We start from the raw sequence: 10,325 nt of genomic DNA, 5'->3' as shown, positions 1-10,325 counted from the left end.
TTAAAAGCTTTTTACAGAAAAAAACAAACAAAAGAAATGCCACCAAAAAAAGCGTAGGAGTAAGATTTATCTGTATTTATTTCTTAATTTGTATGGAATTTTTTATCAGTCAATTTATCAAGTTATTTGTTTCTTTTTATGACAAAAGAATAATATATAACCAAAAGGTAAACAATAGCAGCACATACAGATAAAAAAGTGCTACAAATACATATGAAGGGCATAAAATAGGATCACGCTTTATTTTTCTCCATGGTTACAACAGTTCCTGTTTCCACCACAGAGAAGGATGTTTGTCCCAGAGCTTGCTGCTGTATTTACACCCTACACATTGATGAAGGGAGCTTCATTCAGCTGTGAAGGTGACTACAGATGGAGTTACACTACGTGACAGAGTGGGAGTGGGTAGGGTCCGGTTTGGGATGGGCCCTGAGTCTCTGGTTTCAGGCTTTGAGAGGGAGTTATTAATGTTCACAAATACTGATTGAATTTTCCTGGGCCATGGAAATAACATATTGTAATCTGTTGTTTAGGTGGTGTTCAGCTTTAAACTGTCTGAAAAGTGGGAAATATCTCTGGTGGAACATAGACATCTGAAATGAGAATGAATCATAGGAATGAATGAATAATTTATTTTAGTGTTGGGATATTTTCATCCCTCATAGACACATTAATCAATAAGAAATCAAACATTCTGGCCTGTCAACCCACCATCATCCAACAACACAATACATAAATATCATCCAGGCATAAACACAAATTATCAGGCAAAAAGAGACAAAAAAGCTCCCACAAACAATGCATAGATATCCCACAACAAAACATAAATACAAAGCACAAACACAGCCCCCTGAGTACAAGATATAACACACAGAGGTGTAAATATAGACAGTACAGGCAAGGCGGTTGCACTGGGGCTCATGGGATGACGGAGCCTATAGAGAAAGCAGGCCTTCCAACAGTGTGTTTGCCAGAGAACAGGCTCTTGTAACCCACTCAGATTGCCACCTCAGAAATATATATGTATATATATACTAGTCCACTCCATACCCACTGAGTGCACAGTTGCCCACGTACAGTTCCACATGGTGTGTGTTTGGGATACAGGTCATAGGAAATTGCAGATTAAATAGTCAACTGAACCCATTAAGAAGAGCAATGCATTCAGACAGACTTTTTGTGAATGTGATAGTACGATTGCTTTATTGAAAGTACAGTAGTACCATTGCCAATAGTGGGATAGTTAGTGGGCATAGTAGTTGAGGTAGAACATTGAAAGGCAGATAGTTAAAGTGGTAGCACGTTGAAAGGCAGATAGTTAAAGTCATTGCCTTATAGAAGCTCAGTTTTAGTAAGTTCTCCAACTTTTGCCAAGAGGGAACTTTAGATATTGGTCCCTAGATTATGTTCACTGAGTTTCATGCAGATCGGTCAAACTTCCTAGGAAGAGATCGATATTAAGTGTTTTTCAAAAAATTCAAAATGGCGGATAATCTACATAACCAGAAGTAATGGGTTCTTGAGGCAGATTTGTTCCTCATGAGGAGAGGCATCTCTGTGCAAAGTTTCATGTCTCTACGACAGACGGGGCATGAGTTATGTCCATTCAAAGTTTGCAATTTAAATCGGTTGCTATAGTGCCCCCTTTGGCCAATTGGTGTAATATTGCTTCATTCACATCCTCCCATGACCCTCTACCACTGTGCCAAATTTCACATGGATTGACCAAGTCAGTCAGGAGAAAAATGTGGAACAGACACACCCACAGACAGATAGATTTTTCGTCATTATATAGTAAGATAAACAGTAAGTTCTCAGTTTTGGCTTTGGCCATATTTCTTCAGCCCATGATTGTGTGCATTTAACATGGACCTGGTGTTTGTCGAATAGAGCTACCTACTCAGACTGACCTACCAATGAAAGATCTATCAGACTGTAGTTAAAGTAGAGTAGCTCATTCTGTCAGGTAGGAAATATCTATCAAAATGTGCTACTACCTATGTGAATACAAGACAGGATGCTACCCAGGGTTCCTTGGAGTTCATAGATGCTGGGTGATTTTGCACCTCCACTTAATCTACAGAGCTTCATAGATTTGGCTCCATATCTTATCAAGTTGTTTTCCCTTGTTGCCGTCTTCCGACATTGTCCTTTCAATGCACAGATAATATTTCATCAAGGTAAAGAGGAAGTGAAGATTCCTCCTATTTTTTCCAGTTTTGCAATATGAGATTCTTATAAACTAAAGACAAGAAAAGAATTTGCCATCCTGTTGAGTATCTGAGTAATTATTTTAATTGATTTTATTGTGTACTGTGCACTTTTATCCATTGTAAGGTGTCCTTGAGTGACAGAAAGGCGCCTAAGAAATAAAATGTATTATTATTATTATCTTATTTTCCCAACATTCTGAAAGAGGCAAACACAATTGCAGGTTCTTGAAATCCATCTTTCAATATTCCTTCAAGTCTGTCTAATTTTATCACAGTACCAAAAGACATGTATGAGGGAGTCACACTGAGTACCACATTTTAAACATTTATCTGAGGCGCACGTGTCGAAAATATGAATTTAATCTCTACTGTAATATATTCTTTTCATTAACTTATGCTGAATTAAATGTAAATTGTCATTAGTGGTAACTGTAAGAATTTCATTTTTCTTTTGCATGTACTCTACCAAGATCTGCAGTCCATTTATTGAATATGTTTTGTAGCAGTTCTTCATTGCTCTCAGCTTTGTTAAGAATATTATGTATATTAAACATCTTTTTTTATTCCACCCTTTCTTTAGGATTTCTCCTGTCTCAGTTGAGGATCTACTCCCAAGATAAAAGTTTTCTGTTATCCAGGTTTTCAATTTCAGATACTTGAAACATTCTAGATCGGGGTGTCAAACATATGGCCTGGGGGCCTGAACCGGCCCGCCAATGGGTCCAATCCAGCCCACTGGATGACTTTGCACACCTAATATGAGCCCCTTTTACACTGCCAGATTTTCCGCGAATGTTGGGCTGTTTTGCCGGCAAGCTGAGAGTGTTTAGACACACAGAGCCGGATTGGCGAGTTGGGTAGTCATATTGGTGGAACCCTTTTAGTTTAAACAGACCGAGGCGGCCTTCCACAACAGGAGGGGCTGTTGAAGACTTGTGGGAGGAGCTGTTGATGACGCTGCACGTGCAAGCCACTGGCGGTGGATAAACAGGAAACAGCTGATAGCAGGAATTAGCGAGCAGCTAGTAGCAAGAGGGAAACACAAACCTGACAGACACTGTAAAGATGAGCGACTGGGGAGACAAGAAATTGCACGCCCTCCTTGCCCTCGCAAATGAAGACACCATTAACCGTCAGATGACAGGGACGGTAAGGAGTGGGCCAACTTACGAGAGAATCGCCGAAGGACTGACTAGCCACTGCTTCTCTCCCACGTCACTGTTTACGTCACACGCTGAGCTACACGTTTTGTTACTTGCTCACGCCCCCCATTGCCCTGAAAAAGGCACATTCTGTATAAACAAAAGTAGACAGGCGGCATTTTGCCACACTCCCCGATTTTGTTTTTAGCTGCCAATGCTGAAAAAAAGACTGATTTGGCTTTCCTGCAAATTTGCACAATTCCTGTCTAAAAAGGGCTATTGATGCACCTGTGAAGGCAAAGGGGGTGTTAGGTTTCAGAAGCAAGTTAAACAGTGAGTAGATACTTCATGTATAATGCTGCCTCAGAGTTCTCCACCCTGACCAGAATACAGTTCTCTGAAATAACAATGAATACTTACTGTGGTCATATTAAAAGATATTGAACATTGTGCAACATATTATCAACCACAATATGGGTGGAACCCTTTTGCTAAAGCTCTGACAAAACTTAAGCTTGTAAATGGTTTGTAAGGCAGAGAATGACTTAACCTGCTTCTTGAATAGCTTCCACTTTAGTGGTAGCGGAAAGTTATGAAATAATAAGGTCTGCAGGGGAAAAGAGGGTCCCCTGGGAGAAGGGCATGACAGCAGCCCATGAAAGGAAGCACCTCAAGTACTCCGAGCTAGCAGCGGAGTGCCAAGAGACTGGCTGGAAAGCCAGGGTTTATCCCGCGGAGGTCGGATGCAGAGGCTTTGTTGGCAAAACAGTAGTCCAACCACTCCACGGTGCTTGAATGGCAGGGTCAAATCTGCGGAAGGCCGTGAAGGAGCTAGGAGAGGAGGCCGAGAAAGAGAAAGACAATGGTTGGGGGACAACACCCCAATAAAGGCAGTTGCAGGGGGTGGCAGGGAGACATCCCTTATTTGCCGAAACATCAGTGAACGGCGGCCTCCAATTGATGACCCTGCAGCTAACCTTATGGCACCGGTGGAGGTGCGACAGGGCAAATGCCGAAGCAGGAAACAACACCTCACCTGTACAAAGAACTGCACATATTTGTTTTTAAGATATTGCGGGCTGTTCATCATTTGTTTTGTAAATGGATGAATGTTTTCAGAATGTACTCCTTCGTTTTACTGGTGCGGCCCAACTGAGATCAAACTGGGCTGCACGTGGCCCATGAACCAAAATAAGTTTGACACCCCTGTTCTAGATCTTTTAGCTTATATTTATCTTTTAATTCCTGAAATGAAAAAAAAAAAATTATGATCGATAATGTCAGCTTATCCATGCCTCCCAGTTTAGCTGGGTGTTTCCAATAGTTACTGATGGGTTGTTGCTTGGGAATTTCTATTTCTTTACCTAGTATTTTTTGCTTTCTGAAAATATAAATTAACAAATATCAAGAAAATATAAATAAAGGGATGTAAAAAGTACAAAATTTCCCTCTGAAATGTTATGAAGTGGAAGTTTAACGTTAAAAAACACAGCGAGGTAGGATAGTGCTGAAGAGAGACACAAGCTGAGCAGGAAGTGGCGGCCATTTTGAATGCGCCCACAGAGAGGCGCTGTGGCTCCACACAAAACCTCCCCTCCATGTTACCGGGACGTCGTCGACAAACCCGGCCTACCTGAGCGTCTACCTGCTCACCACAGCTCAGCTCACTCCCCCTTCAGCTCAGCTCAGCTCAGGTAGGCATCAGTATTCAGCATATAACCCGTTTCCATCACTGTGTTCAAATGGTGAATGCACCGATTAGAGAGAATGTCAATTAATGCTAAATCAGTTTGAAGACATGGCTGCTGGCTCCGGCTCCTCTCTCTGCTTCTCCTCCAGCTCAGCTAAAAGTCTGCTAATGCCAGTCACTGGCCATCTCTCTCCCCTCGTCTGCACTTTCTTTTTTTCCACAGAGAGTGGGCACACAATTCTCCTCTTAAGTGTTTTATTTGTTTATATGCTAATGTGGAGATGAAAGTTAGCTAACAGAGATGGAAGGCTAGGAGTGTAAACAGCGCTGTGTGTGGGCGCGTGAGCTCAACCCCGTGCTTTTTACACTGGTGGAGTTTGCTCAGCGGGTTCATTCACAAGTGCGACTAAAAAAGGCCAAAGCGAGGCACGTCTTAGATGCAAATTTAAATGGAAACTGTTGAAATATGCATTTCACTTAAGCCAATCCATCTTTTGTTATTTCAAGCCACTGGCATTCAGAGAGGTAAAGTAGCTGTTATGGGGATTAAATGAGCTGGTAATGGCCCCTGTGATATAGAAAGCCACCTTCAAGCCATGCTGAAAGACATCTCCCATCTTTATAAACAATTGGAGCTAATGTAGTCGCACACACACACAGCAGACTCCATCCCTCTCTCCTCTCATTGTCTGTCTGTCTTCAACAGATACTAATTGTGTGGGGAGGTAAACATGGCAGTCAAGTGGAGAGGACGGCAAGTCAAGCGTGAATATCAATCTCCCCACATCAGTGTCATCAGATGACTTTGACTGAGTTGAGGCGGGCTCATTAGAGCGATGGAGCCACAATAACATCCAGGTGTGGGGCCCTGAAGTTACGGAAGCCTGCAGAGCTCACTGGTTAACAGGTGAGTGTGTGACAGGGCCGTGGGTGTTCATACTGTGTGTGCCGGTCCTTAAAAAGTCTCTAAGGCTAACACCACCTAAATTAAGAATTTCAATATGACACTTCGATGGTCTAGGAAAGTTCAACCAGTAATTGTGAGCACAAGCTTCCCTCTCTTAAAACCAGACACCAAAGAAATAAGTATCAAACTTGTGATGAAGCTGCTCCATAAACAGTGAATACCCATTCATTCATTTGCGTGACTGTTAATCCTGTTAGGGATCGCAAGGAGGCTGGAGCCTATCCCAGCTGACATTGGGTGAGAGGCGGGGTACAGGTCGCCCGACTCTCTCAAAACTGACACACGCAGACAACCATTCACACTCACATTCACACCTACGGACAATTTAGAGTCACCAGTTAACCTGCATGTCTTTGGACTGTGGGAGGAAGCTGGAGTACCCCAAGAAAACCCACGGTGACATGGGGAGAAAATGCAAACTCCTCACCCAAAAGAGCTTAATTCTGTAGCTTCTTTGTAGGTGATGTCATACATCTGTGCAATGTCAAGATGGAGGGCAGGCAAGTGGAGGCAAAGACTACCAACACTGGACAGACGTCTGTGATTTGTGTTGTTTGTGGCTGCTCCAATCGATCAAATTGTGAAAAAACAAAGCCCACTTCAAGTCTAGGAAAAAGTGGGACATAAAGGGGAGTAGGTGGGAAAAAAAGTCACTGAGAAACAGCGACATGTGGATCAAAAACCTTCATCTTACCCTGCTGCCTGCAGGTTCATCTAACCCTTTTTATGTATATAGATTTATCACTTTCTGCTCTCCATCTGAATTTTGCACATCATAATCAGGGGTGTTGTAGTGTGGGGGACAGTGGGACTGAATACCCAGGGTCCCAACTGGAGGGGGGTGTCCCGAAAGCCTGGAATGAAAAGTTTGGTTTTGTGTGCAGCTTCTTATTTCGAAGTAATTTGTGCAATACATTAATTAAAATTAGCTGAATGAGTCGGCTGAAAGACTGAACTTATGAGAAGAAACAGTGGAAGCTTTCTGAGGCCCCCCTTACAAAATGGTTTAGTCTGCCTAGGACTTGTCATTAAAAGCAATGAGAACCGAGTGAGTGACTGCTTGTGCTGCTAAAGCATCAATGTACACTGTCATGTCTTTTCCCAAGAACGGGAAACTGTGGTTCCAAAAAGGAAAAGATAGAACCATAGGAAAGGGAAAGAAAGCAAACTGATGTAAAAAAAAATTTAGAAGGTGTGTGAGAGACATGGCTCAAGAGAGGAAGAGCAGGGGGCCCACACAGACTGCTAATGCATAAAGCCCAGAATTCTGTGCTGCACTCCTGGTCGTAATAGTCACATGAATACAAACAAGCTATTATAATCTACCCATATACTCAGAACTTTCCTCTGGTGCTCTCAGTGTCATCTATAACATTTTCCCCAATTTACTGTCTATGGAGCAGCTCCAGACTTTATCCCCATATGACATCACAAATGAACAAATGACATCACAAAAATGAATTTTAGCACAGTAGTTTTTGGATTTGGGAGAGAGTTGTTTATTTTTACCAATATTGGACCATAGAAATAACGTGTATGAAATTTTTAATAATTAAAGTTCCCCTTTAAATTGTCTTTCAATTCAATTTAATACATATTAGACCTTAAAAGTCATTAATTAGTCTTAAATTTGAATTTGAGATCTTAATTGCTACAAACGTCCGTTCTAATTTAATTTATCCATTTTTGTATATTCTTTTTGTCAAATAAATCAAGCTCTTCTGCATAAAAATCCAAACTTCTGATGTGAAAAAGCTTTCAAACCTACCGCAGAACATAATACTGTTATTTTTTACTAAGGCTGACCTGAATGCCTTGAAGCTTTAAAGCTACAATCGTTGGCATGGTAATCAACATCCGATCAGTATTTCAGTGCTTCATTTCTTCTTTTGTTTTTTTTACACTAGGAACGTGGTGGAGGAAACTGAAAAGAGGTGGCAAGTGTCAGAAGCAGATGAGGTCAGCATTCTCAGCGCAGTCATTGACCCTTCGCTTCAAGCAGTTAAGCTGTCTGTCTGACAAGTAAAAGGAACAGGTGAGAACAATTGTGGATGGTTATCCTCAGCTGGCAGCTACGGTGAAGCACTTGCTTTGCATCTAGTGATGTACAGAAACATTATGTGCAGTGGTCTACCTATTTCTTTTGTCTCACACTCGCCATGCAGCTGTGCTAAGTCCTACCAAAGTCGGGTTGGGTTTGGGTGGCTGACTGGCATTTATGAATAGACTTACACAGCTTTGTCAAAAACTTGGTGCTGATTGGTCAGTTATGGCATTCAATGGTCTGTTATTTCTGAGGAGCAAACCTTTACTATGAATAGCAGACTGTTGCTATGGATGCAGTTCTCATTACAGAGCCTTAGCGGAAGCAATACATTCATTTTTAAATCAATATTTTGTATCATATCAAGGTTGGAAATCAACTTGTTTTCTCCACCTGTCACTGTGGCTTGAGGCAGCCACTCAGTAGATTACTTTGTATTTTTTGGCTGGTAAGTGAAGCAAATCTGAAAAAAGATGTCAGGCGCACACTCTAAGACTCGATGCAAAAATATTTTCTTGAATAAAAGAAAATATTTTTGCATCGAGTCTTAGAGTGTGCGCCTGACATCTTTTTTCAAATTTGTATTTTTTCATCAATGGTCAGCACCTCTCCAACCCTGGTGTGCACTCCTCCTCTCTCTTCAAGTGTAGCAAATCTAACAGCCACTTGCATATTTTACGAGCATTTGGCTGGTTTGTGGTGCTAAATTCCAACCCTGGTCATATTATTAATTTCTTTAATAAGTAGCCGTGCAATAGTTGGGATAATGTGCTGTAAGTGGGTCAAAAAAAGATTTGTCCGTTGTCTTAAATTCAGTTAAAAAACATCTTAGAAAAGGTTTTAAAAAGCATTAAATTAAAGTGTCAGATACCCGTGGACACCCTGCCTGAGTATATTCCAACCTGCCCCTGCACTGAGGTGTCACCAGGGTTCAGGGAGGAAATGTCACACACACCTCTGCATGTATTCACTCAGACACGTTGAGCCGCACGAGCTCATGGCTGTAAATGTGCGTGCATGTTCCATATTCATACATTGGGTTATTATGAACTTGCGCCACCAGCAGTTCTTTGGCTCCCCATGTCAGGGAGTGACAACAAGAATTGCCTGGTTAGCACACTGGTGTCAGACCTGGCAACTAATTCCGGATAACTTTTCTTCCACCTCCAAGATTTTGGTGATAAGGAGAAAAATGTCCCTTTCTCAGATTTTCTTGGCACTTTTTGACTTTTTAAGATTAATTCACGGCGGAAGGGAAATCATGAGGCTGCTTTTATTTTGCACCTGAGCCACTGTTGGTTTTCTGACAGCAAACCTAAAGAATAGTACCTAATACCTGAAGAATAGTTTAAAGCAGTGGTTCTCAACCAGGGGTCTGGGGACCCTCTGGGGTCCTTGATGGAGTTCTTAGTGTTAGTGAATCAGAATCATTCTAAATTGTGAGGTGTGTGCCTGCTATCTGCAATCAGCAGACTGCTACGCCCCCATTTCTCTATATAAGGAAATACATTTGCCCAGAGGTGTATCATGGAGAAAGCAGTGAAGTTGCTTCTGCCTACATACTAAGGTCCTGACACACCAGTGCCAGGGCGTCAGTGAGTATCTGTGCAGTCGGGAACAGCTGATAAGCCGGTCATCACTCTCTGCAAACATGTTTAAACATGTTGCTCTCCGAGGCGCTCTCGCCTCAAGACACGGACTGCAGTATCATCTAGCAAGGTTAGATATGCCATCTTAACAGCTTGGATGTAGATCAGAATCTTTCATATACCCTGATAATAAGAATAAAAATAATAGTAACAACAATGATAATGATTTCATGGCACTAAAAACAATAAAAACCAAAACTGTATATTTCAATATAGACATTCTCACGTAAACCAGGACTGGGACAATATTTTAATTATGACAGTAATCAACGAGGGTCAAAGGCCGAGGATGAAAGAAGTGCATGCATTAGTAAATTAATGGTTTTAAATATTGTTGTGTATTAAGGCCTTATTTAATGAATGTAGTTTTAATATGCTTTTAGTTAAAAGGTTTGTGTCTACATTTTCTAAGACAGCCTGACCTTGTGCATACGAATGGCCAGAGGCAGGTCTAAGTTGTTTATTGAGTATGAAAACATTTCAGGAGGAAGATGTTGATGAATCACAGATTTGTTCATAAAACGTTCGTACACATGGCTTAAGCATAGATTTGTACATATGCACTGTTTGTGAATGAGGTCAATTTTTTCTTGCTGGCCCGCTGTCCACTTCTGCCCTGT

At 41.5% G+C, this 10,325-nt stretch overlaps 1 long non-coding RNA gene across 1 annotated transcript; it reads left to right on the top strand.

The window, feature by feature from the left end:
* Positions 1–4,969: 4,969 nt before the first annotated feature.
* On the top strand, positions 4,970–8,039 carry LOC117249257 (uncharacterized). Its single transcript, XR_004500974.2, has 3 exons — positions 4,970–5,049; positions 5,752–5,952; positions 7,920–8,039. It is a non-coding gene; the product is annotated as an uncharacterized LOC117249257 (long non-coding RNA).
* Positions 8,040–10,325: the final 2,286 nt, after the last annotated feature.

Source organism: Epinephelus lanceolatus, chromosome 23 (genome assembly GCF_041903045.1).
Source record: "Epinephelus lanceolatus isolate andai-2023 chromosome 23, ASM4190304v1, whole genome shotgun sequence".
In the NCBI taxonomy this organism is placed as follows: Eukaryota; Metazoa; Chordata; class Actinopteri; order Perciformes; family Serranidae; genus Epinephelus; species Epinephelus lanceolatus.
Note: the sequence above shows the minus strand (reverse complement) of the source record. Positions and strands in the feature narration are given on the sequence as shown.